The sequence below is a fragment of the Colobus angolensis genome, unplaced genomic scaffold (assembly GCF_000951035.1).
Source record: "Colobus angolensis palliatus isolate OR3802 unplaced genomic scaffold, Cang.pa_1.0 Scaffold191, whole genome shotgun sequence".
Classification (NCBI taxonomy): domain Eukaryota; kingdom Metazoa; phylum Chordata; class Mammalia; order Primates; family Cercopithecidae; genus Colobus; species Colobus angolensis.
The window spans coordinates 9375368-9390088 of record NW_012115055.1 but is presented as its reverse complement, the minus strand read 5'-3'; positions in this window follow the sequence as shown (position 1 = coordinate 9390088).

The window sequence follows — 14721 nt, the reverse complement described above, 5'->3', positions numbered from 1 at the left end:
TATTGAGATAATCATGTGGTTTTTGTCATTGGTTCTGTTTATGCGATGGATTATGTTTGTGAACCAGCCTTGCATCCCAGGGATGAAGCCAACTTGATCGTGGTGGATAAGCTTTTTGATGTGCTGCTGGTTTCAGTTTGCCAGTAGGTTATTGAGTATTTTCACATCAATGTTCATCAGGGATAGTGACCTGAAATTTTCTTTTTTTGTTGTGTCTCTGCCATTTTTTGTGTCAGGATGATGCTGGCCTCATAAAATGAGTTAGGGAGTATTCCCTCTTTTTCTATTGATGGGAGTAGTTTCAGAAGGAATGGTGCCAGCTCCTCTTTGTACCTCTGGTAGAATTCAGCTATTCATCTGTCTGGTCATGGACTTTTTTAGGTTGGTAGGCTATGAATTGCTGCCTCAATTTCAGAACTTGTTATTGGTCTATTCAGGGATTCAACTTCTTCCTGGTTTAGACTTGGGAGGGTGTATGTGTCCAGGAATTTATCAATTTCTTCTAGATTTTCTAGCTTATTTGCATAGAGGGGTTTATAGTATTCTCTGATGGTTGTTTGTATTTCTCTGGAATCATGGTGATATCCCCTATATCATTTTTTATTGCATCTATTTGATTCTTCTCTCTTTTCTTCTCTATTAGTCTGGCTAGTGGTCTAGCTATTTTGTTCATCTTTTCAAAATACCAGCTCCTGAATTAATTACTTTTTGAGGGGTTTTTTTGTGTTTCTGTTTCCTTCAGTTCTGCTCTGATCTTAGTTATTTTTTGCCTTCTGCTAGTTTTTGAATTTGTTTGCTGCTGCTTCTCTAGTTTCTTTTAATTTCAATGTTAGGGTGTCAATTTTAGATCTTTCCTGCTTTCCCTTGTGGGCCTTTAGTGCTATAAATTTCCCTCTACACACTGCTTTAAATGTGTCCTACAGCATTTTTAAACAGGTATACAGAAATTCAAATATACTAGAAACAGATTCTGCTATAGCAGAATCTCAATACAGATCATCCCCCCCACTGATTACAACTAAAAGCTCTGAACAAAATAATAATAATACATAATGCAAATGTGAATATTAATAAACTACTAGAGGACTCTATGCTGAGTAATCAAATATGAAGAATTTACTCACATGGGGAAATAAAGGCCAAATTAAGATATTCTCTGATTAAAGAAATCTAAGAGAAATTTTGTCATGAGACACACTGCAAAAAGTGCTATGAAGAAAATTCTTCAGGCCAGAGACAAACTATATCAGATGGTGAATTACACTCTCAAAAGGAAATGAAGTAGTAACAACAATGATAGTATCTACCTGTATAAATATAATATACTTCTTTTCCCCATTTAAATTATTTAAAATGGGCTGGGCGTGATGGCTCATGCCTGTAATCCTAGCACTTTGGGAAGCCAAGGCGGGCGGATCACAAGGTCAGGAGATCAAGACCATCTGGGCTAACACGGTGAAACCCTGACTCTACTAAAAATACAAAAAGTTAGCTGGGCATGGTGGTGGGCACCTGTAGTCCTAGCTACTCACACAGTGATAAAAGAGAATATTCATTTATGAATGTGTATAAGGCTAATAGTAGAGCCTTAAAATATACAAGACAAAAATTCACAGATTTGATTGGAAGGATAGCAATAAATTATACATCTTTCAGCAATTGATAGAACAATTATATAAATATTTAGGAAGTCAGAAAAGATATAAATGAAATTATAAAAATTATTGATTTGATTGACATATGTAGAACAGAATGCTCCCTCCAACAACTGCAGAATGCAGATTTTTTTTTCAAGTGCACATGATACATTTAAAGACATAAAACATTTTAGAAACTGTAACTCCCAAATACATTTTAAAAATATAAAAATCATGTGATGTGTATTCTCTGACAACACAGACATAAATTCAAAAAATAAATTATGCTAAGCTATATTGGAAACTCTAAAAATACATAAATTAATTCCCATTTAAATAATTAATGGCTCATAGATTAAATCACAGGAGGAATTAAAATATAATTAGAACTGAATGATCATTAAAAGATAATGTATGAAAATTTATGCAATGCAGTTAAAGTAGTGCTTAGTTGGAAACATAGCAAGCTATAAAGCCTAAAATAGAAACGAAGCAATTAATAACATATATTAAAACTTAAAATAGCAATGAAGAAATATCAAAAAACAATGATCTTACATTCTATCTTAAAATATACAATACATGGCCAGGCACAGTGGCTTACACCTGAAATTCCAGCACTTTGGGAGGCTGAGGCAGGTAGATCCCTTAAGCCAGGAGCTCCACACCAACCTGGGGAACATGGTGAAACCCCGTCTCTACAAAAAATACAAAAATTAGCTCAGCATGGTGGTGCATGCCTATAGTCCCATCTACTTGGGAGACTAGGGTGGGAGGATCATCTGAGCCTGGGAATGTCCAAGGCTGCAGTGAGCCATGACTGCACCTCAGCCTGGATGAAAGAATGAGACCCTTTCTCAAAATATATATGTGAAATATAATTAACAATCCCAAAATAAGTAGAAAGAAGGAGATGGTAGAGATACACATAGAAAATAGAGCAATTTAGCAACACCAAAAATGATTCTTTAAAAATAATTTTTAAAAAGTGGATTAATTGCTAGATTAATCAAGAGAAAAAACAAAGCTCAAAAATTACCATAAATGGGATCTAAGTATGGTTATCAACAGAGATTTGACAGATAGAAAAATGTGTAAATAGAAGACTATGAATAACTGTGTAATGAAAACATTAAAACTCAGAAGAAATTTGAAAATTTCTTGATAAATGTAACTTGCCAAAACTGACTCAAGAGGAAATACAAAAACTAAGTAGTCCTATATCCTTTCAGGAATTTTAATTCCTTTTATAAAAGTTTTTATTGATATTTAATATTTATAAATACTTATTATACACATGTTATATATCAGTAAATGCATATAATGTGCAATGATCAAATCAAGGTGTTTAGTTTATCCATCATCCCAAACATGTATCTTTTATTTGTGTTGGAAACATTACAATTCCAACCTTTTAGTTATTTTAAAGTATATAATAAATTATTGTTACCTATAATTTCTCTACTGTACTATTGAATATTAGAACGTATTCCTCCTGTCGAAATGCATTTTTGTATCTGCGAACCAATTTCTCTTTATTGCTCCTTCCCGTTATCCTTCACAGACTCTAGTAACCACATCTCTACTCTCCATCTTCATGAGATCAACTTTTTCAGCTTGAGTATAAGAGTGAGACTATGCAATAACTGTTTTTCTGTGCCTGGTGTATTTGACTTAACATAATGGCCTCCAGTTCCATCCATGTTGCTGCAAATGATAGGATTTCATTCTTAGTTTACGTTTGACTAATGTTCTATTGTGTATCTACATCACATTTTCTATCAGTCTATTAATGGACCCTTAGTTTGATTCATAGCTTGGGAATTGTGAATGCTGCAATAAACATGGGAGTGGTGATATCTCTTTGATGATTTCCTTTCCTTTGAATATATACCCAGCAGCGGGATTACTAGATCATACAATTGCTCTACTTTTAGTTTTTGTAGGGAACACCATGATGTTTTCTGTAATGGCTTTACTACTTTACATTTCCACCAACAATGTAGGAATGTTTCTCTTTCTCCACATCCTCACCAGCATTTGTTATTTTTTATCTTTTTGATAAGTCATTCTATTGATTTTCCATTACCTGATGATAAGTGATATTGAGTATTTTTATATACACTTGTTGGCCATTTGTATGTTTTCTTTTGAAAAACGTCTATTCAAGTCTTTTGCTCATTTTAAAACTGGATTATTTGCTTTTCTTCCTACTGAATTGAGTTACTTACATAGCCTTATTATTAATCCCTCATCAGATGGATACTTTCCAAATTTTTATGCCATTCTTTAGGCTGTCTCTGCCTTTGTTGATTAATTCCTTTGCTGTATAAAAGCTGTTTGTCTTGATGTAATCCCATTTGTCTATTTTTGGTTTTGTTACCTGTACTTTTGTGGTCTTATTCAAAAAAGCTTTGTCTAGACCAATGTCCTGTAGTGTTTCTCTGACATTTTCTTCTAGTCATTTCATAGTTTCAGGTCCTACATTTAAGTCTTTAATACATTTTGACTTGATTTTTCTATATGGTGAAAGATGAGGATCTAGTTCCATTCTTCTACATACGAATATCCAGTTTTCCTAGCAATATTTATTGAAGTGTGTCTTTACCCTGATTTATAGTCTTGGCACCTTTGACAGTAGTAATCGTGCCATAAATTAGTGAATTTGTTTCTGTATTCTTTATTCTGTTCCATTGGTCTATGTTCTATTTTTATGCCAGTACTATTCTGTTTTAGTTACTACAGATGTTTAGTGTAATTTGAAATGAGATGGTGTGATGCCTTCAGATTTGTTCTTTTGCTCAATTTTGCTCTGGCCATTTGGGGTCTTTTGTGAATTTATACAAATTTCAGGGTTTCTTTCTATTTCTGTGAAAAATGTCATTGATATTTTGATAAGAATTACATTGGAGCTGTAGATTGCTATGGTAGTACAGACATGTTAGCAATAATATGTGTTCAAATCCATGAGCATTTGTTATTTGTGGTGGTTTTGATTTGCATTTCCTTGACTAGTGATGTTGAGCACTTTTTCATAACCTTTTTTTCCTTTTGTATGTCTTATTCTAAGAATGTCTATTCAGATCCTTTGTCCACTTTTTAATGAGACTGTTATTTTTGATGTGGATGTGTTTAAGTTCCTTGTAAATATTCTCGATATTAACCCCTTGTCAAATGAATGGTTTGTAAATATTTTCTCCCATTCTGCAGATGTCTCTTTATTCTGCTGTCTTCTTTGCTATGCAAAAGCTTTTTTAGCTTGATGTAATTTCATGTCTATTTTTGCTATTGTTGCCTTTACTTTTGAGGTCTTAAGCCATAAAATCTTTGCCTACACAATGTCCTAAAGCATTTACCCAGGCTTTATTTCTAATAATTTTGTAGATTTCAGTCTTGTGTTGAAGTGTTTAATCCATTTTGAGTTGATTTTTGAACGTGGTCGGGGATTAGGGTCTAGTGTTTTTCTTCTGCATAAGGATATTCAGATTTCCCAGCACCACTTATTGAACTGGGTGTCCTTTCCACAACATATGTTATTGGTGTCTTTGTCAAAAATAAACTGGTTGTAAAAATTGGCATTTATTTCTGTGTTTTCTATTCTGCTCTAATGATCTGTGTGCCTATTTTATACAATACTATGCAAAATAAACACGCAGAAATCAGTACCATTTCTATACACTAATAACAAACTAGACAAAAAAAATTAAGAAAGCAATTCCATTTTCAATAACTAAAAAAAAAAAAAACTAGAAATAAATTTAACCTAGGTGATGAAAAACCTCTACAAAAAAAAAAAAACTGACGAAAGAAATTGAAGAGGAAACAAACAGAAGGAAAATCATCCTATGTTCTTGAATCAGAAGAGTTAATATTGTTAAAATGACCATACATAATACCCAAAGCAATCTACAGATTTAATGCAATCTCTGTCGAAATACCAATTACATCTTTCAAATAAATTTTAAAAAAGAATCATCAAATTTGTATTGAACCACAAAAGAGCCTGAACGATCAAAGCAATATTGAGCAAAAAGAACAAAGCTGGAGGCATCACACTGCCTAACCTTAAAATATAGGGCAAAGCTATATTAACCAAAAGAGGTATTTGAATTATTTACTCAAAACCTTCCTCAAAAGAAAACTTCAGGACAAGATTATTTCACTCGTAAATTTAATTTAATATTCTAGGAAGAAACAACAACCTTACCACAATCTTTTCAGAAAATATACCTTAAAATATTATATACAACCCAGATTATATTCACTAGTATCAAAATCTGGCAAACATATTTTCTTGGACTTTTTAATGAAGAGAAATAAGCAGTTTTTATCTTTGTATCCATGTATGTCATATGTCTTTCTTTCTAACCACTTTTTGTAAGACTACAATTACATAGATAGCAACTGTTTGATATTGTATCATTGTTTTCTTTAGCTATGTTCAAGTTTTTCAGTCTTTTATTTTTCTTCTCTGTTTCAGTGTAGACAGCTACTCCTTTAAATTTGCTGGTTTTTCTTCTGCAATGTCCAATTTGTTGTTTAGCACAGCCAGTTAATTTTCACCATAATTATTATATTTTTGAGCTTCAGAAGTCCCTTTCTGTTTTTTGTATTTTCATTTTTTCTGCTATTTGTGGTCAGTTTTTCCTGTAAATATTTGAATATAATTACAATTGCTCTAAAGTATTTTGTAATTTTTTAAATCACCTCTGTGTTTCCTGGAACTGTTTCTATGCATATATTTATCTACTAGCGTCGGATCATATTTTATGGCCAGTTGGCATTATTGAACAAATGTTATATTGTTTAGTGATGGATTTTGCTGTCTTCATTTAAATACTATTACTGTTTTCTCTTCATAGGCTATCATGTATTTGCAGATCAGCTTAATTCTTTTGAGACCTGCTTTTAAACTTTGTTAGGGTAGGTCTGGAGTAGCTTTTTGTTTATGATTTACTTAGCCCCACAACCAAAATATGTTATCCTACACAACTGAAATATTGAGTGTTCCATGAGATTTTGTACTCTGGTTGGTCAGAACTTAAATATCTCTAGCTCACAGGTCCCTGGTAATTCTTCTTTGCCTAGCCTTGCAGAGTTTCATTCAAGTTATGCTTGGGTTAGAGTTCAGCCAAAAATTTATGGATATTCCTGTGCAAATTTCTGAATTACCTTCTCTGTATAGTGTCCTTTTTAAAGTACTTTGCCCACTAATTCCTAATACCTCAGCCTTCACTAATTTTGACCTATCGCTTTGACTCATTATGACCAGAATGGTACAGATTTATTTTTTCCTGCAAAGTAATTCCAGGAAGAAATACATAGCAATAGTAATAACCAACTGATTTATTCCCATTCTGTCAGGAATTGCCATCATGTGATGCATATTGTCTAATGCCTGACAGTTTATTTTTTCATTGTGTAATTCAATTTTTTGTTGTTTTTAGTTTTAGAAAGTCCAATACCAAGGAATCCATAATGGCTAGAAAAGGAACTCCATTGTTTTTCTTTCTAATTATGTCAGAATTACCACTTATCCAAGGCTTCTATGTTGTATGTCTCCTAAACATTTTTAACACATGATCCCATACCAAACTAATAATGTAAGTTCCTATCTTTCCCCACACCAAGATATCTTCCTTTTGCTCAATTATTCTTTTCTGTCATGTTCAGGAGCCTTGATTGTTTTCATTTCACATTTAAAATTAAATTTTAATTATCTACTGTTGTCCCTATGTTTCTACACTTATCTGGCCCCCACCTCTTCTCTGATGACATCTCCAAATATTTCACCCTTTGATCACTATGCACAAGTCATACTGTCCTCTATTCTTTTCCAAGAAGACATAAAACTTTTCTCTTTCTTAGGACTTTTGCACAAGCTATTTACATACCTAGGCAACTCTTTCCCCAAATTCTGACATCAGAGTATCTTTTGATGTGAAAGTGTTATACAGGAGTGTAAAAACATAAGAAAAGCCTTAAGTACTACTCAAATAATTTTCATAAAAAATATACATCTGTGCAACCATAATTTACAGAATATTAAATTATTAATATCATTGAAACTACTTTATGTCCCCCTCAGACATTACTCCACAAACATAACCATTATTCTGACTACCATCTTAATAGTATTTTTTATGTTTTTCAAATTTATATAAATAAAATTATGTAGTATGTAAGCTTTTCTGTCTAACGTTGTATACTTCCTAGTTATTTTAGTAGAATATATTTCAGCCTAATTGGTGCACTCTTAAAAATTCTGCCTTGTCAGGAGGATAGCTTGTGAGTCCAAGAAGTTGAGGTTACAGTACACTAAGATGAGAGCTGGGAATAGCCATTGCACTTTGGCCTGTGCAACAACATAGTGAGACCTCATCTCTAGAAAAACAAAATTTGGCTTTATGCACTTTTAAAATTAGTTATCTTGTAATTATTTAATCATCTACCCTTTTCTAGCCCCTTTCAATATTTGCCAGTTTATCTACCTACCTATTTATAAAACTGTGCATCCCCCTTAGGAAAGATACTCCTTAAAGCCCAATGTCTAAAAATGTGCCTGAAACAAGTAGGTACTCAGTGAAGATTTGAGAAGTGAACCAATGGATATTTAAATCAGTGATATTGTCACAGGATCTCTGGGGTGTTGCTTTTCCAGCTAGAAACCTCTGTGGCTGGTGGTGCCTTTATCTGAGTTTTACTTGGGCCCACTGGACCCATTCTGTCCCTCAGCCTAGCAGGCTGCGGCTTGTCAGGGCAAACAGCTCCAGCCACCAGCATAAGCATTGGTTCCTTGTGAGGCTGCAGCTGGACCAGGTGTACCACAGGTGGCTTCCATGACTGGCACCAGGGAACACGGTGGCACTTGGAAACTTGGAGATGCCAGGAATGCAGAACCCTAAAGAGGGTGTCACAGCCTGGCTCAGGGAACTCTTAGGACTGGGCTCCCTGAAGAGCCACCACTCTTCTCTCCTCTCTTCTCATCACCCACAAGATGGTGAGCAAGAGGTGCATTTCAGCATTGATTTTGTTACAGCTCTTTCAGCCTCAAGATTCAGTGGATCCTGAGTTCTTATCCCATATTCAAGAAGAAGAAGTACACTGAGAAGTGAAGGGTGAGCATGGTGGAGAGGAGCCTTCCTGCATGACAGAACAGCTCAGAGGAGAATCACAGTGTGCAGCTCCTCTCTGCAGGCAGGTTGTCCCTTGGTCTACCCTAGTCTGAGGTTTTTATGGGCTTCAGAAGGGAGGAAGTACATGTCGATTGGTCCATGGGTGGCCATGAGTGGGTCCAGAAAAAGTACTATAAGTTCTCACTCTGGTTCCCAGGCCTCAGGGTGTCCCTGGCCTAAAAGTGGGGTTTCAGCAGGGACCCGCCCTTTTCCACCCAGGAGCCTGTCTGCCTCCCACCATCATTAACCTTCTGTCCACAGTGCCCACAGCACCCAGGATGTTCGTGCCAAGGAATGCTTGCAAGCCCATGATAAGTTGCCCCCTTGGCACCTCTTTCATGCTCACTGGCACTCAATGTCCAGAGGGGGATGAGGTGGCAAGGGGCTGGCATGACAGTGCTGCCCCAAGCATGCACACATCTAGCTGGGTTGTGACAGTGTCCAGGCTTGTCTATAACTTTGCTTCAAAATCAGAGCAGTTGTTGGGAGTGAGGAGAGGCCAGGCATCCCTCACTGCTGCCGGCATCATGGCAGTGGCCACTCCAGACCTCCAGCAGTCGCAGAAGGCCACTGTTGCCTTCACTATGAAATCTCTCCCATCTTGTCTTTTCCATTAAATTCTTTGTAGTTTGTGGCATTTGAAGAGACTCAAATTTGCTTTTGGTTCTAACGCCAACTTGCTATCATGTTTTTCACCCCTTTATTACTTAGATAACATTGAGAAAATAGGAGTATTCGATGCAAGAGTTCAAAATCTGAGCTTATCTAGAGCTTCTCATATTTGTCTTAACTGTTTTCCTTACATCATTTTTTCTTTTTTGTCAAAAATGAACACTGAAATACTATGTAGCAACTCTGGAATCTAGAAAAATAGGTAAAGAGTTGTAAGGCTTACATGTGCACATTGGTATCTGACGACTTACATATACTGTGAACATTCATTGAAAAATGAAAGAACCATGCTTGTTTAGTGAATTGCTACAAGTACCCATTTGATGTGGTTTGGCTGTGTCCCCACCCAAATCTCATGTGTCATGGAAGGGACCTGGTGGGAGGTAATTGAATCATGGGGGCAGTTACCCTCATGCTGCTATTCTTGTGATAGTGAGCTCTCAAAAGATCTGATGGTTTTAAAAGGGGCTTTCCCCTTTTTGCTTGGCACTTCTCATTGCGGCTGCCATGCGAAGAAGGACATGTTTGCTTTCCCTTCTGCCATGATTGTCAGTTTCCTAAGGCCTCTCTAGACCTGTGGAACTTGAGTCAATTAAATCTCACTCTTCAATAAATTACCCAGTTATTGATATGTCTCTATTAGCAGCATGAGAATGGACTAATACAGTAAATTGGTACTGGGTAGTGGAGTGCTGCAGTAAAGATACCTGAAAATGTGGAAACAACGTTGGAACTGGGTCACAGGCAGAGGCTGGGAAAGTTCGAAGGGGTCAGAAGAAGACAGAAAAATGTGGGAAAGTTTGGAACTTCCTAGCGACCTATAGAATGGGTTTGACCAAAATGCTGATAGTGATGTGATAAAGTCCAGGCTGAGGTGGTCTCAGATGGAGATGAGAAATTTTGGGGGAACTGGAGTAAAGGTCAATCTTGCTATGCAAAGATACTGGTGGTATTTTGACCCTGCCCTTGAGATCTGTGGAAGTTTGAACTTGAGAGAGATGATTTAGGGTATATTGCAGAAGAAAATTCTAAATGGCTAAGCAGTCAAGAGGAAGCAGAGCATAAAAATTTATAACATTTTCAGCCTGATAATGTGGCAGAAAAGAAAACCCTATTTTTGGAAAAGAAATTCAAGCCCACTACAGAAATTTGCATAAGTCATGAGGAGCCAAATGTTAATTACCAAGACAGTGGGGAAATGTCCCTAGGGCATGTCAGAGACCATGATGGCAGTCCCTCCCTTCACAAGCCTGGAGGCCTAGGAGAGAAAAATGGTTTTGTGGGTGGACTCAGGGGCCCCTGCTCTATTCAGCCTTAGGACACTATGCCTTGTGTTCCAGCTGCTTCGGCTTCAGCCGTGGCTAAAATAAAGCAACATACAGCTCAGGAAGTTACTTCAGAGAGTGTAAGCTCCAAGCCTTCGTGGCTTTCATATGATGTTGAGCCTTTAGGTGCACAGAAGTTGAGAACTGAGGTTTGAGAACCTCCATCTGGATATCAGAGGATGTAGGGAAAGGCCGGGATGTCCAGGTAGAAGTTTGCTGCAACAGTAGAGGCCTCTTGGAGAACCTCTGCTATGACAGCACAGAAGGGAAATGTTGTGTTGGAGCACCCACACAGAGTTCCCATTGGGGAAATGCCTAGTGGAGCTGTGAGAAGAGGGCCTTCTTCCTCCAGCCCACAGAATGGTAGATCTGCTGACAGTGTGCATCCTGCACCTGGAAAATCTGCAGATACTCAATGACAACCCATTAAAGCAACTGGAATGGGGTCTGTACTCTGCATAACCACAGGGATGGAGTTGCCCAAGGCCATGGGAGCCCACCTCTTGCATCAGCATGCCCTAGATGCAAGACAGAGTCAAGGAAGATTATTTTGGAACTTTAAGGTTTAATGACTGCCCTATTTGGTTTTGGACTTGCAAGGGGCCTCTAGCCCCTTTGTTTTGGCCGTTTGCAACTAATATATTTACCCAAGGCCTGTACCCCCATTGTATCTGGGAAGTAACTAAGTTGGTTTTGGTTTTGCAGGCTCATAGGCAAAAGGGCCTTGCCTCAGATGATACGTTGGACTTGGACTTTTGAATTAATGCTGGAATGAAATAAGACTTTAGGGGACTGTTGGATATTGTTTGGCTATGTCCCCACCCCAATCTCTTCTTGAATTTTAGTTCCCATAATCCCCTCATGTCATGAGAGGGACTTGGTGGGAGGTAATTGAAGCATGGGGGTAGTTACCCCCATGCTGCTGTTCTTATGATAGGGAGTGAGTTCTCACAAGATCTGATGGTTTTATAAGGGACTTTTCCCCTTTTGTTTGGCATTTCTCCTTGCTGCTGCCATGTGAAGAAGGACAAGTTTGCCTCCCCTTCCACTATGATTGTAAGTTTCCTGAGGCCTCCCTGGCCATACAGATCTGTGAGTCAATTAAACATCTTTTATTTATAAATTACCCAGTCCCAGGTATGTCTTTATTAGCAGCATGAGAACAGACTAATAGTCCATCCTAGAGAATATATTAGAAATTGGTTTTAAGTCTATAAAATTTAATTGTAATATCTATTTAGAATAGGGGATTAAAAATGTATGGTTTTAAAAAGCATACATATAAACCATTATTTTAAATAATAATAATATAATGTATAATAATAAATTATTTTAAATAATGGTTTAAATGTATGCCCTACCGTCAAGGTATACATATAAACAGAATCTTCTGAAAATAGAGTGAATATAAAACCACTCATCTTAAGAATAGAATAATTTATGTCACCTTAGATTATGACTCTATTAGTATATGTATACAAAATTTGATGATGCATAACTAGAAAAATGAAAAAGTGTGTCCTTTTAGAACATTCTTTAGCTGAGTTACATACTGAAGCTGAAAACCATAAGCAGGCACTAATAATATCCTTTATATTTCTAACTATAGTATGTTGATATTCCATGTAAGAATATCAAGTTATATAGTATGTAATAAAATATAGCACTCATAAATAACAATAGAAAAGAACTTTCAGCTCATATTTTAAAGAAAAATACTATTTAATTTTTAAGTGTATATTAATTAACCTAACTTTTCTTATATAGCACTGTACACATACATATATAATATATATGATAAATTCTGCAATGATATAATAATAAGTATACATTATAAACCATTATTTTAAATAATAATAATGAGGTCAATATTTTCTCATCTTGCATGTAAATACATAGATTCAAAAGAGGAAAAATGTCGCCAACCAGTTAAACACAGGTAAAAAACTAGAATTTAGAAAACAAGTCCATACTCTCGAGCCTAATTCTATATGTCTTTTCACTACAGCAGGTACAATACAGTTAAATTTAAAATAAAACAAGAATGAATTTAAACTTTACATTTAAAATTTTAAATATAAAATGTTACATTTAAAAATGTGTTCCTTCTATATATGAGAAAATATACTTACTACCTTGTCCAGTGTTTTCTCAAATCTTGTATTTTATTCCCTCTAGTATGAAAACTTGGGTCTGTATCCAAGAGTACAGAAGTGCAGCTGTTGTTTATCCTGAATGATTCACTTTTACTTCTAACAGTTTATGCACAGCTGTGGAGTTGAAGGGATTAAAAAGTTAGAATAGAGAAAGTTATGCACGGTCTACAAAAAGAACAACAATTTTAAACTCTTCATAGTTTACAAATGTTAACTTCTATCTCCTGAGGTAATCCTGATTCCATTATATATTCCTGGACTGCTAAAATGACCAACAATTTCCTTACTTTTGATGTTGGAAATAAAGTGTTTCTTGCCTTTAGCAATAATAAAATCTTTACAGAGAAGGTTGCATCCCACAGACTTGAAGCAGTATTACAAAATATAATTCTTTTAACCATGATCTAGTGCCCATAGCACTTGAAAAAACTTTAGAACTAATACATAAATTGTGCTAAAGAAAAGAAAGGAAGAAACAGAAAGAAAGCTTTCAGTTCTTATTTGAGTTTTGGGGTACTGTTTCTGCATCTAGAAAAACATGTTGTTTAAAAATCCAAACTTTCACAAATTTGTAATTAAACAGTTTAGTATAGAACATTGTACTAGAAACCAAGCAAAATTAATAGGAAATACAACATCCATGCCTCCAAAAACAGATAACAGAAATTGAATTCTATTTAGAGAAGAGATCCAATACTAGCCAAACCAGAATTATACTTTAGTCTAAAACACATGAAATGCTAGATAAAACATGTCTCAAAATCGTAACTGCCCAAATTAACAGGTATACCATTCAGCATGACTGCATTATGAACAGGTTACAATCGGATGAAAATATTGATCATTTAGCTTTGAAATTAGTGAATGGTACTTTAGGCAGACAGGAATATATCCCACTCCTACAGAGGCTGCTCACTTCACATGGGCATAACTGCATTCTTTTACCCAAGTACACTTTACTAATCATATTGGTTTCAATGTATGGTACAAATGAAAAACTTTTTGAAGTATTATATTAACCATTCTGTGATATGTCATGGAAAAAGCAATCAATAGAGCATCCAAATGAAGAGAAACCAGATATACCTGAAAATATGGAAGATTATGAAGAAAGGGAGAACATATGGACACTATGGTTTGTCTACCACAAATCAAGAGTAAATGTGCGGCCGGGCGCGGTGGCTCAAGCCTGTAATCCCAGCACTTTGGGAGGCCGAGACGGGCGGATCACGAGGTCAGGAGATCGAGACCATCCTGGCTAACACGGTGAAACCCCGTCTCGACTAAAAAATACAAAAAACTAGCCGGAGGTGGCGGGCGCCTGTAGTCCCAGCTACTCCGGAGGCTGAGGTAGGAGAATGGCGTGAACCCGGGAGGCGGAGCTTGCAGTGAGCTGAGATCCGGCCACAGCACTCCAGCAGCCTGGGCGACAGAGCGAGACTCCGTCTCAAAAAAAAAAAAAAAGAGTAAATGTGCAGCAATCTAACACAGCAAGTCTATTGTATATAGACAAAAATGTCAATGGAACAAAAAGAAAGTCCAGAAACAGACTCATAAATAGATGGAAACTTATTTTGCATAATTGTGACAAGAAATGTGGGTGGGTGGGGAAAATACTAATTAAGTGAATTTTTTCTATAAGAATTAGTATTTCAACAAAAATGTGAAAGAAATTTGATAGTTATCCTTACACTTTTATTTAACATAAATTCTAGATTTTTAATACTCGAATGTGAAAGGCAAGCTATTAAAGAAT